Source organism: Aquarana catesbeiana, linkage group LG12 (genome assembly GCF_042186555.1).
Source record: "Aquarana catesbeiana isolate 2022-GZ linkage group LG12, ASM4218655v1, whole genome shotgun sequence".
NCBI lineage: Eukaryota > Metazoa > Chordata > Amphibia > Anura > Ranidae > Aquarana > Aquarana catesbeiana.
Window position 1 is genome coordinate 175,105,595 of NC_133335.1, and position 20,434 is coordinate 175,126,028.

At 45.2% G+C, this 20,434-nt stretch overlaps 1 protein-coding gene across 6 annotated transcripts in view; it reads right to left on the reverse strand.

Annotated features, from left to right (window-relative positions):
• TNRC6C (trinucleotide repeat containing adaptor 6C) overlaps positions 1–20,434 on the reverse strand; it is a 519,199-nt gene that overhangs the window by 166,558 nt on the left and 332,207 nt on the right. The window contains exon 1 of one of the 6 annotated variants that reach the window (XM_073606235.1): positions 2,625–3,032. The exons of the other annotated variants lie outside the window; for them this stretch is intronic. The gene's annotated coding sequence lies outside the window, so the exon portion shown is untranslated. Of the gene's footprint in view, positions 1–2,624; positions 3,033–20,434 lie in introns of those variants that run through there. 6 annotated transcript variants of the gene reach the window in all.

The window sequence follows — 20,434 nt, forward strand, 5'->3', positions numbered from 1 at the left end:
ACTATACAATCTCCTTTAGAATGACCTCACACTATACAATCTCCTTTATAATGACCTCACACTATACAATCTCCTTTATAATGACCTCACACTATACAATCTCCTTTATGATGACCTCACACCATACAATCTCCTTTATAATGACCTCACACTATACAATCTCCTTTATAATGACCTCACACTATACAATCTCCTTTATAATGACCTCACACCATACAATCTCCTTTATAATGACCATACACTATACAATCTCCTTTATAATGACCATACAATCTCCTTTAGAATGACCTCACACTATACAATCTCCTTTATGATGACCTCACACCATACAATCTCCTTTATGATGACCTCACACCATACAATCTCCTTTATGATGACCTCACACTATACAATCTCCTTTATGATGACCTCACACCATACAATCTCCTTTATAATGACCATACACTATACAATCTCCTTTAGAATGACCTCACACTATACAATCTCCTTTATGATGACCTCACACCATACAATCTCCTTTAGAATGACCTCACACCATACAATCTCCTTTATGATGACCTCACACTATACAATCTCCTTTATGATGACCTCACACCATACAATCTCCTTTAGAATGACCTCACACCATACAATCTCCTTTATGATGACCTCACACCATACAATCTCCTTTAGAATTACCCCAGACATGTAATGAAAGGATGAGACACATACAGAAACCATTCAATTTGTGTCCAATCAGGCAGAGCCTTACACTATATAGCTGATGGTAGATGTGAAGCATAATGCACAATGTGATTGTATAGTGTGTGGCCAGTTATCGGATCTATGAGGACACACAGTAATTTAGTCAGTCAATTTGCATCCAATCAGGCAAGCCCCTGCAAGTACACGATTAAATGGTAGATATGGGGATTCTACAATTAAATTGTAATGTGTGTGGTGATAATAAAAGGGGGAGTACAGCCAAAGCTTCTCCTATGGATCACAAGAGTGCAATTGTTTTTTATACTCCTGTGACCCGTATTCAGTAGAGGGTGGACTGAGGTCTGTTCTCTGCTCACATCACACACATCAGTCCCGACACCACGTCCTCCCGACAATGACAGTCTGGATCCGCCAGGTCCCTGGACTGATACCCCGATCCCCTCCCCACCTCAGCAATCCAGTGAGCTGCCCATTCACAGTCAGCAGATCTGTACTCGGGGAGCCAAGAGAACTGAGCCATCAGCAGTGTTCAATCACTCGGTTCTCAGTGTAGAGGAGTCGGGGGACAGATGGATCATCCACCTAGGCAAGTATGAGTCTAAAACAAGCCATTCCATACTTCTCTTTTAGGGAAGAATGTAATGTGTACAGCTGTCTTGATGTAGATTGTACAATCAGATTGTATAGTGTACAGCTGTCTTGATGTAGATTGTACAATCAGATTGTATAGTGTACAGCTGTCTTGATGTAGATTGTACAATCAGATTGTATAGTGTACAGCTGTCTTGATGTAGATTGTACAATCAGATTGTATAGTGTATGACCAGTTGTGGTACAGATGTCATCTATGAGATGTAGGGATGTCACACTCGGTGTTCCTGGCTCACTTACATCCATAACAACCTATGTTAGAGAGCAGAGTGAGGCCCTCCCCGATGGGCGGAGCTGGGAATCCTCCCACACAGATGTCAGAGCCCCCTATAGACTGATCTGTGTACAGCAGGCTGTATAGTATATGACTGTATTTCTCAACTCCAGTCCTCAAGGTGCCCCAACAGGTCATGTTTTCAGGATTTCCCTCAGATGAAACAGCTGTGGTAATTACTAAGGCAGTGAAACTGATCAAATCACCTGTGTAAAATAATGGAGAGCCTGAAAACATGACCTGTTGGGGCGCCTCGAGGGCTGGAGGTGAGAAATAGGTGTACGGTCATCTTCAAAGGGATTGAAATGTATACTGACACCTTAAAAAGGAGATTGTACAATCAGATTGTATAGTGTACAGCTGTCTTGATGTGGACTGCATAGTGTGCGGCCATCTTGAAAGGGATTGGATAGCTTATGGCCCTAATGTTGATCATACAATCAGATTGTACCTGTGTACAGCCATTATAAAGAAGATCTTGCAATTAGATTACTGTACACAGGTACAATCAGATTGTACGGCCATCTTGAAGGAGATCATGCAATCAGATTGTACGGCCATCTTGAAGGAGATCATGCAATCAGATTGTACGGCCATCTTGAAGGAGATCATGCAATCAGATTGTACGGCCATCTTAAAGGAGATCATGCAATCAGATTGTACGGCCATCTTGAAGGAAATCATGCAATCAGATTGTACGGCCATCTTGAAGGAGATCATACAATCAGATTGTACGGCCATCTTGAAGGAGATCATACAATCAGATTGTACGGCCATCTTGAAGGAGATCATACAATCAGATTGTACGGCCATCTTGAAGGAGATCATACAATCAGATTGTACGGCCATCTTGAAGGAGATCATACAATCAGATTGTACGGCCATCTTGAAGGAGATCATACATATTGTAGAGTGTATGGACAGCTGTGGTGCAGATGACCCCCGGGTGGGCGGAGCTGGGAACACACAGACGTCAGAGCCCCCCCTCCAGTACCTGGTCTCGTCTCCCCCAGTGTCTCGGTGGCAGTGGATGGAGTGGTGTCGCCGGTTCCCTCCTATGACTAGGCCGCTCTTCTTCTCTCCGGAGTAGGTGGTGGTGATGGAGGAGGGGGGAGCTCCGAGGGTCCCGGGGGGGATCCAGGGAGGACGGGTGACGGAGGTTTAGCGCCAGGACCACGTAGAGCCAGTGATAGGAGATGAAGGCGCCTCTCCCCGGCCAGTCTCTCTCAGTGTCCCTCTCACTCTCTCCTCGTTCCTCGGTGTGGGCGGGCCCCGGTCTTCCTCTCCGCACGTCCGCCGCTTCCCTTCACCAAGCTCCGATAGGAGACAGAAGAGAGGCAGCCGCGGCCATTTTGTTGCTAACTGACAAGAAGCGAAGAAGGGGGCGCGGCGATGCAAATGAGGTCGCTGGGCTGCCTTGGATTCTGAGGCTCTCATTGGCCAGCAAGTTCTCAATGGGCGGGGGAGGGAAGGGGGCGGGGCGAGGGAGGAAAAAAAGGCAAAGAATGTCAGCCGATTAGAGAGAGCCCGAGAGTGGGCGTGTCGGGATGATGGGCATGAGGTGGGGGAGGACAAACAAGAGCCGAGAGAGGCTTTAGGAACCTCTGGAGGTTGCCTTGACGATGTGGGGCGGGGCCAGGCTTGTTTATGGGGGTTTTTCCCCGTATTGACGGGTCCGTGGGTTGGTTATTACGCTTGCGCTATAATAAAAAAATTGATCAGTGCGCATGCGTTAGCTGTCTGGTTGCAGTGGGAGCTTTAGTGTACGTTTTAGTGGTTCTTCACGTTGACTGTCTGTGTATAATGTGGTGGGGGGTGATCAGAAGAGGATCTGTGCTTGTCAGTGTCATTGTTCTTCTCTTAGGACATTCAGAACACAGATCCTATGTCACAGTGTCATCCATCCCCTCCTCCCTCCTAACCCCTTCCTGCCCAGGTCCATTCTCATCTTTGAATGACAATTGCGCGGTCATGCAACACTGACCCAGATTAAATTGTATCATTTTTTTCACACTGAGTTTTCTTTTGGTGTATTTAATCACCATGGAGTGTTTTAATTTTTTACTAAATTAAAAAAAAAAAAAAAATGCCAAAAAGTTCTAAAAAAAAAAGTGTTTTTTTTAGTTTCTGTTAACCACTTAGTGACCGGCCTACATACAGTACCTTGAAAAGTATTCGTACCCCTTGAAACTGTCTACATTTTGTCATGTTACAACCAAAAATGTAAATATATTTTATTGGGATTTTATGTGATTGACCAACACAAAGTGGCACATAATTGTGAAGTGGAAGGAAAATGATAAATAGTTTTCAAAATTGTATTACAAATAAATATGTGAAAAGTGTGGTGTACATTTGTATTCAGCCCCCCTGAGTCAATACTTTCTAGAAGCACCTTTCACTGCAATTACAGCTGCAAGTCTTTATCGGGATGTCTCTATATTATATTATACAGGATTTATATAGCACCAACAGTTTGCACATCGCTTTACAACATTAGGGAGGACAGTACAAGTACAATACAATACAGGGGGAATCAGAGGGCCCTATTCATTAGAGCTTACAATCTAGGAGGGAGGACTTTTCTACAGCAAAGGTCCGACAGAATGAATCCGCCAGACAATTCGATCGTGTGTGGGCTTCATCGGACCTTTGCTGTTGAAAAATCAGACGGACTTTAGAAATGGAACATGTTTCAAATCTTTCCGACGGACTCGAGTCCGGTCGAAAAATCCATTCGTCTGTATGCTAGTCCAACGGACAAACAACGACACTAGGGCAGCTATTGGCTATGAACTTCCTTATTCTAGTCCGGTCGTACGTCATCACGTTCAATTCAGTCAGACTTTAGTGTGATCTTGTGTAGGCAAGTCCGTTGCATCGGAACTCCTGTCGAAAGTCCGTCAAAAAGTCCTTCAGGTTTCAGTCCGTCAAAAGTCTGCTCATGTGTACACGGCATTAGAGGTTTTCTTCTAAGACTGCCCTGTATTTGGCTCCATCCATCTTCCCATCAACTCTGACCAGCTTCCCTGTCCCTGCTGAAAAAAAGCATCCCCACAACATGATGCTGCCACCACCATGTTTCACGGTGGGGATGGTGTGTTCAGGGTGATGTGCAGTGTTAAGCCCTTATACACACTATCAGATTTTCTGCTGATTTTTGTCTTCAGATTTACCAAAACCGTGTAGTGCAAGGGCCTGCCTGATTGCATATAAATTGAAACTCCTAAGGTTTGACCTCATTATTATATGGTTTTGGTAAATCTGAAGACAAAAATCAGCAGGAAATCTGATAGTGTGTATGGAACTTTAGTTTTCTGCCACACATAGCGTTTTGCTTTTAGGCCAAAAAGTTCAATTTTGGTCTCATCTGACCAGAGCACCTTCTTCCACATGTTTGCTGTGTCCCCCACATGGCTTCTCACAAACTGCAAACGGGACATCTTATGGCTTTCTTTCAACAATGGCTTTCTTCTTGTCACTCCTCCATAAAGGCCAGATTTGTGGAGAGCACGACTAAGTTGTCTTGTGGACAGATTCTCCCACCTGAGCTGTGGATCTCTGCAGCTCCTCCAGAGTTACCATGGGCATCTTGGCTGCTTCTCTGATGAATGCTCTCCTTGGCTGGCCTGTCAGTTTAGGTGGACGGCCATGTCTTCGTAGGTTTGAAGTTGTGCCATACTCTTTTTATCCATTTATGGATAATGGATTGAACAGTGCTCCATGAGATGTTCAAAGCTTTGGATATTTTTTTAGAGCCTAACCCTGCTTAAAACTTCTCCACAACTTTATCCCTGACCTGTCTGGTGTGTTGCTTGGCCTTCATAATGCTGTTTGTTCACTAAGGTTCTCTAAAAAAAACTCTGAGGGCTTCACAGAACAGCTGTATTTATACTGAGGTTAAATTACACACAGATGGACTCTATTTACTAAGTAGGTGACTTCTGAAGGCAATTGGATCGTCCATGATGTTAACCCTTTCTCTGTCAGTGTCATTAGTACTGGTCCCCAAAAAGTGTCACTTAGTGTCCGATTTGTCTGCCACAATATTGCAGTCCCGCTATAAGTCGTTGATTGCCACCATTACTAGTAAAAATAAATAGAAATTACATAAAAATATCCCATAATTTGTAGACGCTATAACTTTTGCGCAAACCAATCAATATACGCTTTTTGGGATTTTTTTAGCAAAAACGCAGCAGAATACATATTGGCCTAAACCGATGAAGAAATTCGATTTTTTACATTTTCTTTTGGACGTGTTTTATAGCAGAAAGTAAAAAAAAAAAATGTTTATATATATATATATATATATATATATATATATATATATATATATATATATATATATATATATATATATATATATATATATACACACACACACACACACACACACACACACACACACACACATATATATATATATATATATATATATATATATATATATACACACATATATATATATATATATATATATATACACACACATATATATATATATATATATATATACACACATATATATATATATATATACAGTGGGCACAGAAAGTATTCAGACCCCCTTAAATTTTTCACTCTTTGTTATATTGCAGCCATTTGCTAAAATCATTTAAGTTCATTTTTTTCCTCATTAATGTACACACAGCACCCCATATTGACAGAAAAACACAGAATTGTTGACATTTTTGCAGATTTATTAAAAAAGAAAAACTGAAATATCACATGGTCCTAAGTATTCAGACCCTTTGTTGTGACACTCATATATTTAACTCAGGTGCTGTCCATTTCTTCTGATCATCCTTGAGGCTGGGTTCACAGTAGTGCGACAAACGCTCCGACATTGGGAGCTCATGTCGCATGACATGTGAAAATCAATGTTTCCCTATGGGAGCCGTCCTAACTGGTCCGACACAAGTCGGTCCGACTTTGAAAATGCTCCCTGTACTACTTTGGTCCGGCTTTGATCCTACTTCAGCCCATTGACTATCATTGAAGTCGGATCAAAGTCGGATCGCCGTCTCGCATGATCCGACTTTGGAATGTGACTTGTGCTCAGATGATCTTGAGGGGGAACTCCGCGCCAAATTTTAAATAAAAAACTGGCATGGGTTCCCCCTCCAAGAGCATACCGGGCCCTTCGGTCTGGTATGGATCTAAAGGGAAACCCCCTACGCTGAAAAAACGGTGTGGGGTTACCCCCCAAATCCATACCAGACCCTTATCTGAGCACGCAGCCCGGCCGGTCAGGAAAAGGGGTGGGGACAAGCGAGCGCCCCCCCTCCTGAACCGTACCAGGCCGCATGCCCTCAACATGGGGGGGTGGGTACTTTGGGGCAGGGGGGCGCCCTGCGGCCCCCCACCCCAGAGCACCTTGTCCCCATGTTGATGAGGACAAGGGCCTCTTCCCGACAACCCTGGCCGTTAGTTGTCGGGGTCTGCAGGCAGGGGGCTTATCGGAATCCGGGAGCCCCCTTTAATAAGGGGGCCCCCAGATCCCGGCCCCCCCACCCTATGTGAATGAGTATAAGGTACATCGTACCCCTACCCATTCACCTAGGAAAAAAGTGTCAATAAAAAAACACACTAGACAGGTTTTTAAAGTAATTTATTAGGCAGCTCCGGGGGTCTTCTTCCGACTTCGGGGGTCTTCTTCCAACTTCTCCGCTCTCTCCGGCCTCTTCACCCGGTGACATCAGCCGGTGACCACGCCCCATGCCTATATAAGTCGCCCTGCACTTCGCACACATCATTACAGCGGGAGAGAGCGTCGTGTCAACGTCGGAAGGAGAGGAGAGGGAACAAGACGACGGAGAAGACCGGGCCACCACTAGCAAAAGAGCGACAAAAGAGCAGAAGATAGCGGAGGAGCCCGGCAGAAGAACCGGACACCGGGAGAAGAGGCCGGAAAGCGGGAGAAGAACCGGACACTGGGAGAAGAGGCGGGAGAGAGCGGAGAAGTCGGAAGAAGACCCCCGAAGTCGGAAGAAGACACCTGAAGTCGGAAGAAGACCCCCGGAGCTGACTAATAAATTACTTTAAAAACCTGTCTAGTGTGTTTTTTTTATTGACACTTTTTTCCTAGGTGAATGGGTAGGGGTACGATGTACCCCATAGTCATTCACATAGGGTGGGGGGCCGGGATCTGGGGGGCCCCTTATTAAAGGGGGCTCCCGGATTCCGATAAGCCCCCCGCCCGCAGACCCCAACAACCAACAGCCAGGGTTGTCGGGAAGAGGCCCTTGTCCTCATCAACATGGGGACAAGGTGCTTTGGGGTGGGGGGGGCAGGCCCCCCCCCCTGCCCCAAAGCACCCACACCCCCATGTTGAGGGCATGCGGCCTGGTACAGTTCAGGAGCGGGGGCGCTCGCTCGTCCCCACCCCTTTTCTTGACCGGCCGGGCTGCGTGCTCAGATAAGGGTCTGGTATGGATTGGGGGGGACCCCACGCGTTTTTTTTCAGCATAGGGGGTTCCCCTTTAAATCCATACCAGACCGAAGGGCCTGGTATGCTCTTGGAGGGGGAACCCATGCCGTTTTTTTATTTAAAATTTGGCGCGGAGTTCCCCCTCAATATTCATACCAAACACAGTGCCTGGTATTGGCGGGGATCCAAGTCAGATCCCCGTTCATTGAAAGTTGGACACATGTCGGCTTCTAGTCGCAGGGCAAAGTCGGATCCAAAGTAGAACGGCTGTCACGTCGCACCAGTGTGAACCCGGCCTGAGATGGTTCTACACCTTCATTTGAGTCCAGCTGTGTTTGATTATACTGATTGGACTTGATTAGGAAAGCCACACACCTGTCTATATAGGACCTTACAGCTCACAGTGCATGTCAGAGCAAATGAGAATCATGAAGTCAAAGGAACTGCCAGGAGAGCTCAGAGACAGAATTGTGGCAAGGCACAGATCTGGCCAAGGTTACAAAAAAATTTCTGCTGCACTTAAGGTTCCTAAGAGCACAGTGGCCTCCATAATCCTTAAATGGAAGATGTTTGGGACAACCAGAACCCTTTCTAGAGCTGGCCGTCCATCCAAACTGAGCTATCGGGGGAGAAGAGCCTTGCTGAGAGAGGTAAAGAAGAACCCAAAGATCACTGTGGCTGAGCTCCAGAGATGCAGTCGGGAGATGGGAGAAAGTTGTAGAAGGTCAACCATCATGGCAGCCCTCCACCAGTCGGGGCTTTATGGCATAGTGGCCGGACGGAAGCCTCTCCTCAGTGCAAGACACATGAAAGCTTGCATGGAGTTTGCTATAAACACCTGAAGGACTCCAAGATGGTGTGAAATAAGATTCTCTGGTCTGATGAGACCAAGATAGAACTTTTTGGCCTTAATTCTAAACGGTACGTGTGGAGAAAACCAGGCACTGCTCATCACCTGTCCAATACAGTCCCAACAGTGAAGCATGGTGGTGGCAGCAACATGCTGTGGGGGTGTTTTTCAGCTGAAGGGACAGGACGACTGGTTGCAATCGAGGGAAAGATGAATGCGGCCAAGTACAGGGATATCCTGGATGAAAAACCTTCCACCAAGACAATGACCCTAAGCACACAGCTAAAATAACGAAGGAGTGGCTTCACAACAGCTCCGTGACTGTTCTTGAATGGCCCAGCCAGAGCCCTGACTTAAACCCAATTGAGCATCTCTGGAGAGACCTAAAAATGGCTGTCCACCAATGTTTACCATCCAACCTGACAGAACTGGAAAGGATCTGCAAGGAGGAATGGCAGAGGATCCCCAAATCCAGGTGTGAAAAACTTGTTCCATCTTTCCCAAAAAGACTCATGGTTGTATTAGATCAAAAGGGTGCTTTTACTAAATACTGAGCAAAGGGTCTGAATACTTAGGACCATGTGATATTTCATTTTTCCTTTTTAAATGAATCTGCAAAAATGTCAACAATTCTGTGTTTTTCTGTCAATATGGGGAGCTGTGTGTACATTAATGAGGAAAAAAATGAACTTAAATGATTTTAGCAAATGGCTGCAATATAACAAAGAGTGAAAAAATTAAGGGGGTCTGAATACTTTCCGTCCGCACTGTGTATTATATAAATATATTTATATATTTTTAATTTTTTTTTCTAAATTGTCGGTCTTTTTTTGTTTATAGCGCAGAAAATAAAAACCGCAGAGGTGATCAAATACCACCAAAAGAAAGCTCTATTTGTGGGAAAAAAGGACATAAAATGTATCTGGGCACAACATCGCATGACTGCGCAGTTGCCAGTTAAAGTAACGCAGTGCCGAATCGGTCATGAAGGGGGGGTAAACCTTCCGGAGCTGAAATGGTTATACAATTTTGCAAATAAAAAAATCTTTCTTCATAAATTTCGCCCAAAATGTATTCTGCTACATGTCTCAGGTGAAAATAACCCAAATCAGTGTATATTATTCAGTCTGTAGTAGGGTTGCACCGATATCGGTGCTGATAATAAGCATTTACACGAGTATCGGTATTCGTGCAAATGCACCAATACCTGAAACCGATACTTTCAGGCTTGGTTCTTTCAGCTGTCAGTGGGATTCCCACCCCCCCCACTGACAGCTGAAATGTAAAAGAAAAAAAAAAAAAGCTGGCAATTATCTGAGCGGGGCCACCGCATCCTTAACAACCGATGACTCATTCAGCTGTCAGTGGGGCTCCCCTGTTGACAGCTGAAGTGTTAAAGTGATACTAAAGTCTATTATTTTGTTTTATTTTTTGTTAAAAATAACAAACGTTATAATTTCCTCCTCTGTGCAGTTGGTTTTGCACAGAGTAGCCCTGATCCTCCTCTTCTCAGGTCCCTCTTTGGCGCTCCTTTTGAGTACCCCCACACCAAGCAGCTTGCTATGGGGGCACCCCAGCCGAGTCACAGCTCCGTGTGTCCATTCAGACACGCAGCCGCGGCCTGGCCCTGCCCTGGCCCTGCCCCCTCTCTCTCCTCATGGGCTCACTGATATTGAGTGAACAGGACCAAAACAAATGCAGGTGGTAGTGTGGCAACTTGAGGGTTAAAACCAACAGTGAGGAGGTGACATATCACCTCCCCACCTCCTGTCAAATTTCTCTGCAAAGCAATCTACAATGGATCACTTTTCATGGGGGAGGCAAGAGCTACTGCATGTGTAATCTTCATCTTACATTGGTCCGGGTTGAACCAGTTTAGATATGCATAGTTCATATCAGAGTGACAGCCTCCTCATCCAATCAGAGAACTCCTTGTATTCATTGAAAAAACTACAAAGCATGCTATGAGTGGTGGCAGTGCCAAGTAAGTGACCATCCTCCCTCCACCCCCTGTGATCAGTGTGCAGACGGGAAGCTGCTCACATAAGACCTGGAAATAATGGCAATGATTGTAGTAGCACCAGCTACTATAGTGATTGTCAGCTTCCCCAGAGGCCCCTCCGGTATGAGATATACAATCTTACATTGTGTCAAGCTGGACCAATATAAGTATGCAATAAAGATCATACCTGGAGTTCAGGTTTACCCCTCCCGGAAGCTGCCAGCAGCCCTTTAACCACCTCCCGCTCGCGCTATAACCAAAAGATTGCTACAGCACAGTCTCACATTACCGCGAGGGCATCTATAGATGTTCTCTAATGATTGCACTTCCCACAAGCCCCCTGTAGTGTGTAATGGCATGGATCTGTGATCACCATGTACTTCAGACACAGCTGATCACAGATTTAGGTAAAGAGCCAATCACAGTGGCTCTATACCATGTGACCAGCTGTGTCTAATCACAGCTGATCACAGTGTAAGCAGGATTTGCCAGTTATCTGCAGTCCTCTCCTGACGCCAACAGTGCATGAGGAGAGGAGAGCTGATAACCGGCAAATTCACACAGTGTCCTGATTATCAATGCAGCCCCAACAGTGCCCATCAGTGATGTCTATCAGTGCAGCCTCATTAGTGCCACATTTTAATGCAGCCTCATCAGCGCACATTAGTGAAGGAGAGAAATTACTTATTTTGAAAATGTTATAACAAAGTAAGAATTGTTTTCATTTTTCAAATTTTCCATCTTTTTTCGTTTGTTTAGCAAAAAAAAAAAAAACAATGGTGATTACCACCAAAAGAAAGCTCTATCTGTCTCCAAAAAATTATAAACATTTTGTTTGCATACAATGTAGCTTGACTGTGCAATTGTTATTCAAAGTGTGACAGCGCTGAAAGCCGAAAATTGGCCTGGGCAGGAAGGGGGTGAAAGTGCCCAGTAGGCAAATAGTTGAATGGGCTTTAATGGGCTCACTTTTCCTGCCATCACATATATGCATTAAAGTGGTGCTCACCCCCCCACACCCCCCCCCACGGAGAAATTAAAAGTCAGCAGCTACACATACTGTAGCTGCTGACTTTTAATATTAGGACACTTACCTGTCCTGAAATCTAGTGATGTCGGCACCCCAGGCAATGTTTCTATCGGCTCTTGGATGCTGCCGCCATAGCCTGTAGGGGAAACTCCCTACTGCACATGTGCGCTTTCTGAATGGCCCGGCGGCGGGAAAGGAGAAGGGGGGCTGAACTTCTGACGTACCTCGCCGCGGCAAGGTCCGACAGAAGTGGGGACAGGTACCTATCAAAAACAGGTACCCACTTTCCTTCCCCCCGATAGGTGCCAAATGTGGCACCGGAGGGGGGAGACAGATAAACGGAGCTTCGACTTTTGGGTGGAACTCCGCTTTAAGCAGTCATGGAAAGGTTAAAATTGCTATAAATTACTTTTGGCTGGTTCCTTTGAATTGTCCAAATTTTAAGCTGTGACTGGCCCTGCTATTATCATTCGGGTCAACAAACTTCAAAAATTTTCTTTTTTTCCTTTTCTCTTTTTAATGATATACATGATTTCTCATTACAGCCTATATATCCCAATACAACTATTTCTGTGGTGCTGATGTCCATCGGGTCTGTCTTCCGGGGTTTTGCGATGCGCCCAGTTTGCGACCCGTCACTCATCCTATGTTATGATGGGGCGGGCCTTGACCTTGGCGCATTGGCGTCATGCTTACCACGCCCCGCATGCGAAGTTAGAAGGGGTTTACCATTCTTGGGCATTGGCAGTGCAGGGATGGGAGGCTACCGCGATTGGTTATCGTGGATCCAGCTTCCCTCTTTTTCCTGCGACGTCATCACGCCCTCACATGAAGCTGGCGTGAGCGCGCCCCCAGCCCACGGCATATAGCGGCGGCCCCCGACTGAGTCACTCCGATGTCTCCCCGTGGTGATGGGGTAACGGGCTTTGCCCGGCACTCACATTACACAGGTAATCACTTTGCATACTCCCACCCCGCCTCACGGTTGCTTTGTTTGGTCTCCATGCTGCACACACATTTTCATTTTTTGACACCCTTTATCACTTTTTATGATTTTTTTTACACACACACACACTCATTCACCTTTTGATGTGCATTCGTGGCCAACATATTAACCTTTTCACATTCACACACACTCACTCCTACCTAGGTTCACTCTCACTCAATCATTTCTCATCCTTCCCCACAGCTTTTCCAGCGCTATGTGGCCTCGCTGTTTGCCCCTACCTGGCGGTTCTTTGGGGTGCTCCGGTCAATTTGGCGGCTGTGGCCGTTGGGCTTGGGGGCGTGCTCTCTGCCTCAACCCCGGGGGAGACTTTGCTGACCCAGACCACTGTTTAATCCCAGTACATTGGTTATCACCGACCAATGAATTGTTTGTGAGTACTATTGAAATTTAGATTCTCTCTGTACCCTCTCTCTATATACCGTATTTATCGGTGTATAACACTTTTAGGAGGGAAGTGTAAAACTTTTAGGAGGGAAGTTTAAGGAAAAAAAACTTACATTTAAATGCCCATCAATGCAGCGTTATCGTGTCCATCTGCAGCCTTGTCAGTGCAGCCTTGCCCCAGTGTCCAGTGCAGCCTTGTCAGTGCAGCTTTGCCCCAGTGTCCAGTGCAGCATTGTCAGTGCAGCTTTGCCCCAGTGTCCAGTGCAGCATTGTCAGTGCAGCTTTGCCCCAGTGTCCAGTGCAGCCTTGTCAGTGCAGCTTTGCCCCAGTGTCCAGTGCAGCATTGTCAGTGCAGCTTTGCCCCAGTGCAGCCTTGTCAGTGCAGCTTTGCCCCAGTGCAGAATTGTCAGTGCAGCTTTGCCCCAGTGCAGCCTTGTCAGTGCAGCTTTGCCCCAGTGCAGAATTGTCAGTGCAGCTTTGCCCCAGTGCAGCCTTGTCAGTGCAGCTTTGCCCCAGTGTCCAGTGCAGCATTGTCAGTGCAGCTTTGCCCCAGTGCAGAATTGTCAGTGCAGCTTTGCCCCAGTGCAGCCTTGTCCCAGTGCAGCCTTGTCCCAGTGCAGCCTTGCCCCAGTGCAGCCTTGCCCCAGTGGTCAGTGCAGCCTTGCCCCCAGTGTACATTACATGATCGCCGCCGACATACACAAGTTTAGTGTGTAGTTTTAAATATGGAGCCGCGGAGTTCGGAGGGACTCGGCGGAGCTGAACGAGCGCCGCCGAGAACACAGTGACTGGGCGGAGCCGAGATACACATAGCCGAGGGTTCTCGGCTCTTCTCGGCGCCGTTCACAGTCACGCCCAGTCCCTATGATGGACATAACACAGGTCCAATGGCGGGACTGGGCGTGACTGTGAACGGCGCCGAGAAGAGCCAAGAACCCTCGGCTATGTGTATCTCGGCTCCGCCCAGTCACTGTGTTCTCGGAGGCGCTCGTTCAGCGCCGCCGAGTCCCTCCAAACTCCACGGCGCCATATTTAAAACTACACGCTATGTGAATGTCGGCGGCGATTGCCACGATCACTCCGATAGATCACAAAATAGCGGGGATCGGCGTATAACATGCACTCACGATTTTCCCCTGATTTTAAGGGGAAAAAAGTGTGTGTTATACGCCGATAAATACGGTACTTGTCCATATACTAATAGATGTTTTTTTGTCCTAAATGTAGTTAAATTGCATCTGACTCCTGATGATTGGTTGAAAGCCAAGAAACGCGTTGAGTTACCAACTATGGATGCACATATCAATTCATTGAAAAATGCATTTTTTCTGTAATTGTATATTTCTTGTCTGAACAATGCCTTTTACCAGACTGTTTGTATATGTTCAATTGTGTCCTATTATGATGTTCCTATTTATCTTTGTACTATGTTCCAGTATGAACTTTATTAAACTTTTTTTCTACCATCAGTATTTTAAAAATCCTTTGGGAACATAATACTGTAGAGTAATTACCATGGACAGATACATTACACTATGGACCATTGATATAGTATCGGTATCAGGTCAATTCCATTTGACCCTGGCCAATCAACCCTTATGCCGCGTACACACGAGCGGACTTTACGGCGGACTTTGCCCGGCGGACTGGATTTCGTCGGACAATTCGATGTGTGTGGGCTCCAGCGGACTTTGTTTTCTCAAAAGTTGGACGGACTTAGATTTTAAACTTGTTTAAAATTTATCCGTTGAAATCGAGTCCGGTCGAAAAGTCCGCTCGTCTGTATGCTAGTTCGACGGACAAAAAGGCACGCTAGGGCAGCTATTGGCTACTGGCTATGAACTTCCTTGTTTTAGTCCGGTCGTACGTCATCACGTACGAATTCGACGGACTTTGGTGGATTGTGTGTAGGCAAGTCCGTTCATTCACAAAGTCCGTCGGAAAGTACGTCGAAAAATCCGCCGGGCAAAGTCCGCCGTAAAGTCCGACCGTGTGTACGCGGCATAATACTCACTGACATGTCTCACGCAAAGTCCCGCTTCTATCCTCTCACTTTTTGTATCAAAAATTTAAGTAGGCAAGTGGAAAATTCTCAGCTGAACAGTGTCTGCATTCATTCACTGATCTCCCTAGTGGGAATAAACATGTAAACGACATGTATTGCATCGATTCCAAGTTTCGTTTGTCACTTTTCTTGGTCGCGGTCACCAGGGAAGAAGCTCTGCGATCTGCACTCCATTAGCTTCAGTGAAGGTCAGGAGAAATATAAGGGGTCTAATAGACTCCTGATGTCTCATTAAAGAGAACCTGATATAACAAAATATAAAATCACATAGGAGACCGTTGGTCCACTATCTGATAAAAATAAAATGAAATGAAATAAAATTAGACTTAACAAGAACATAAAAAAAAAAAATGTTTTAACCCATCCTACCCCCATGTATAAGCACATATGAAGTAAATACATGCGTCAGGGGCACCTACAGCGGCGGTCCGTCTATTAGGGGCGCACGGGCGCTGCCCCCACTATCCATGCGTCCGGCCCCCTGATCTACAAACAGGGCGGATTCCAGTGAGGGGGTGTTGTTTTTTTGAAGCACGCTATTAGAGCCAGAGGCCAGAGGCTCTAATAGGCTTCAAAAAAGGGTGGGCTTGGGGCGCAACCCACCTGCTGCCCGCCGGCCATAGGAGACCACAACCCAGCCGCTGCCCGTAGGAGCCCGCATACCCGCCCGCAACCTAGATGGGGTAAGTGCTGGGATAAAGGGTGGGTGGTGTGCCATCGACCAATCAACCGGGGTGGGTGGTTGTTTGCCGCCCCCCCCAAAACAAAACCACCAGCCGCCACTGGGTACCTGCATGTGCCCCATATGCGCTACACTTGTTAACTCTCAACTGGTGACCTCTAGGGGCTTTTAAAACCACCTATGGAAAATTTTGGGTACCAGAATCATTTCACAGGCACGTGCAATTTTAAGGCTTAAGATGCTGGTTCTAAATTTGCTCGTCACAACCTCATCTTTTAATATTTTACCAAACAATTGGAAAATATATTGCGTTTGTGTGCCCTAAAATGAACTTAGTTTATTTTTTACTGAAAACTTGTGCTTGATAAACCATTGCACTAATATCTTGTGAAATAAAAATGTGGTACTACCCCTGTTTTCTTCTCCAGGGTGGTACCCTCCAGTAAGAGAGCGCACCAGCCTAGCGCATTATCCTTGGCAAATTTTAATAAATTAAAAACAAGGTAAAAGGCTACTCACAAAAGTCGCAGGTAAATTAGCATATCAAACGCACAAAGGCAATAGTTCCAGTGGTAGGCAGCTGTCCAGGTCCCAGGAGGGAGGCACACGGACCGCCGCTGGCTTACGCGTTTCGAAGGTTTGACCTTCTTCCTCAGAGCCTTAGTGGTGGCAGTCTCCTGCCGACTTTTTATATACACATGTTAGGCTGAAATAGACTGATCTGGTTGGTATCAGGACTCCTCCCTTAATTGGTGGGCGGTCCTCTGAGAGGAGGGGAGGGGGGGGGAGGGGGGGGGTTATTGTGGATCTTGACAAAATAAAATGAACATTATTGGAGGGCCATAACATATTGATCTATTGATTTGATGATTAATTGGTGTGCTTTCATAGCCATTATTGTTATCACTAGTAAAATTACAGTGTAAAAATGTAGTAAATACACAATCCGCTGTTCTACCCTCACATTATTACATCTCATAAATACAGAGTAGTGTGAGTGATCAGAGGGTTATGAGTATGAGAAAGGGGGAGGGGGGGGTATTGTACCTTAACTACTGTTGATCTAATGCCATCTCCTCTGCTCAGATGCATTTTTCTTCAGGGGCTGTGTCCGTATGGGCTGCCTCTGCTGTCACGTTCGCTCCTGTGCTCCATGAAACTAGGTGGAACGCACGCCGCCGGTTTACTTCCGGGTTGCGTTCCACAGGGCGGAAGTGCGGTCGTGATGTCACATCCTGTGCGCCGTTCGGCGCCTAGGATGTGACTCAATATAGTAAACAGTGGCCTCCATCTTGCTGTAGACACAGATAGAGGTCAAAGTCAGACTGATAGCATCTGACTTTAACCAAAAAGAGTGGAAATGTTAAAAATGTATAACTAGATGGATGACAACAATGAATAGTAACAATAAAGAGTGCTGAGCAATAGTATGCAAAAAAAAAAAACAGAGAAAATTAAAGGGGGACCGAGGGAGGGGAGTGGTGGAATCTGGTCTAAAACAAAAGTTGGAAATAGCAGTGCTCAAGACATGTGTATTTGGAAGCCAGCAGGAGACCCACTTACATAGTATTTAAAATACATGGTAATAAAAATACATACATATAATACACCTTCTATAAAACGTTATAAATATATGTATACACATATATATAGAAAGTAAAAGCCTTATACACGTCCATCGCATATCTATATATGTGCATACGGTGATTAATAAAAAAGGCAAATCTTTTTTTATATATATTATAAAAATTACAAAAAAAAGGGAGTTTTTTTGTAAAAATTAAAATCCGTGTATAAGTACAACGGACTGTGTACCTTGCCTATCTATTCTAAAAAGAGAGAGAGGAGGGGGGAGGGGGGAGGGGAGGGGGAGGGGAGATTTTGTTGCTGACACCACATATAGACATTCCTATAGTGGTTTGTATATTATAGCGAATAACTCAGAGGTTATATTAGTAGAAATCGGTGAATGAGATGTGATGTGGGAGGGGGGGGGGGGGGGGGAGGGACAATCAACAACACTTAATACCAATAATATTAGACTATTTTATGTACTTCTGGATCCTCATTTAGGCCTCCTGGAGTGAGACTGCCGAGGGTAAAGATCCAGAAGGCTTCTCTTTTGCAAAGCCTCTGGTACCTTCTTCCTGTATCCAGCTCCCTTCCAATCGACTCTATCCCAAAAACTTTCATGCCTACCGGGTCCCCCTGATGGACTTCTACAAAATGTCTAGGGACTGGGTATTTGTCTCTTAGGTTTATTATGCCACATTTGTGTTCACCAATTCTCACTCGCATTGGGCGTTGTGTGCGGCCTACGTATAGTCGCCCACAGGGACATATTATACCGTATACCACATATTCTGTTCCGCAGTTGATAAATTGCTTAATTGGGTGGATTTTTCCGTCTCTCCCAACCACCGTTTTTTTCCTGTGCCACATGTACTTGCAAGTGCCACAGTTCCTAACACCACATCTATAGCAACCTTTTTGATCGAAAATTGTTGCCCAGCTATTGGTTGGTTTGCTAGTACATATTTTTACCCTACTTGGGGCTATCAGGCTCCTAAGATCTTGAGGTTTCCGAAAAACTATATTGGGGTGATCGGGAAGTGTCTTACCCAAAACAGGGTCGTGCTTCAGAATATTCCAATTCTTTTTGATAATATTCTGAATTTCGAACGCTTTGCTTGTATATTGGGTAGAGAAGCAGGCCTGATGAATAGCTGGGGTGGTCTGGTGTCGGGGTTCTGTGTTGTTCAAATCTTTACTAGATTGTTCGTCATAGAGAGCCAGATATTTAGAAAAGGCTGATTTTATGTGATTGGCTTCATAACCCTTCTCACTGAATTTCTGCATAAGAAGTTTGCTCTGTTCTAAATAATCCTCTTTCTTGGTACACGTTCTTCTAAGGCGGCAAAATTGGCCGAAGGGGACATTCTGTATCCACCTGGGGTGGTGGTTGCTTTTAGCATGCAAGTATGAATTGCCCCCACTGGGTTTGAAATGAGTTTTAGAAAAGATGTTACCATCTTGGTCACTCTGTAGTTCTAGATCCAGGAAGACTAGACATTTCTCATCTAGGACATGAGTGAATTCTATTCCAAACGGGTTATTTCTACAATGTTCCAGAAAGCTCTGGAGACTTTGGTCTGACCCATCCCAGATGATCAAGATGTCATCAATATATCTTGCATAAAGAACCAGGTTTGCCCCAAAGGGATTGTTCTTCCATATGAATTGTTCTTCCCAAAATCCCATGAAAATATTTGCATAACTAGGGGCAAACCTGGCTCCCATAGCTGTACCTTTTATTTGCAAATAATGGTCGCCTAAGAAGGAAAAATAGTTGTGCGTGAGGGAGAATTCCACACAATCCAATAGGAACTTAGCCTGCCGAGGATTCATCCTGTCATCCTTTAATAGGAAATGGTTAATGGCTCTTAGGCCAAATGTATGGTTTATTGATGTATATAATGAAGCTACATCCAAAGAGAGCCATCTGTAGCCAGGTAGCCATTTGTAGTTTGACAGTATCTCCAGCACGTGGCCAGAATCTTTAACAAAGGATGGCAACTCGAACACTATATCCTGCAGGAAGTGGTCAATATAGCACCCCAAGTTACTAGAGAGGCTGTCAATCCCAGATATTATAGGTCTACCGGGAGGATTAAGGAGGCTTTTGTGTACCTTCGGTATATGATAGAAGTGCGGGGTGGCAGCATGTCTATTATACAAAAACAGGTACTCATTTTTGGTGAGGACCTCTTTGGATAGAGCATCATCTAAAAGTATTTTAAGCTCCTTAGTGTACTCCAGAGTGGGATCTCTTTTTAATGCAGCATATGTTTGGGTGTCACCCAGGAGTCTTCTTGCCTCAGCTAGATATTCATCTCTATTTTGAATGACTAGACTCCCACCTTTATCAGCCTTTCGGATAATTATATCCTTGTTCTGTTTGAGGGCATCTATAGGTACAGCATTTTTGTCTATATTCATATTGGTCTTCATAGGTTTATCGAACTTTATTTTAAACGTGTTAAAAACCGTATCATAAAAAGTGGAGATAAATCTCCCTTTGGCCCAATGGGGAAAGAAAGAGGATTTTGGTCTAAAAGAGGTATGGACCATAGCACTTTCACATGGGGGGGCAAATTTGGGTTCGGAAGTTGTTTGACCCTCGAAGTATGCTTCTTGATAGAGCTCTTCGAGAATATTAAGTATGGAATCATCTTCCATGCTAATATCAGATGGTAATGGCTCTTCCGACTCTACTCTCACATAGTCTGTGCTATTCACATTCTTAGCTTCTTTTAATGTGTAGTATCTCTGTATAGTGAGCTTACGAA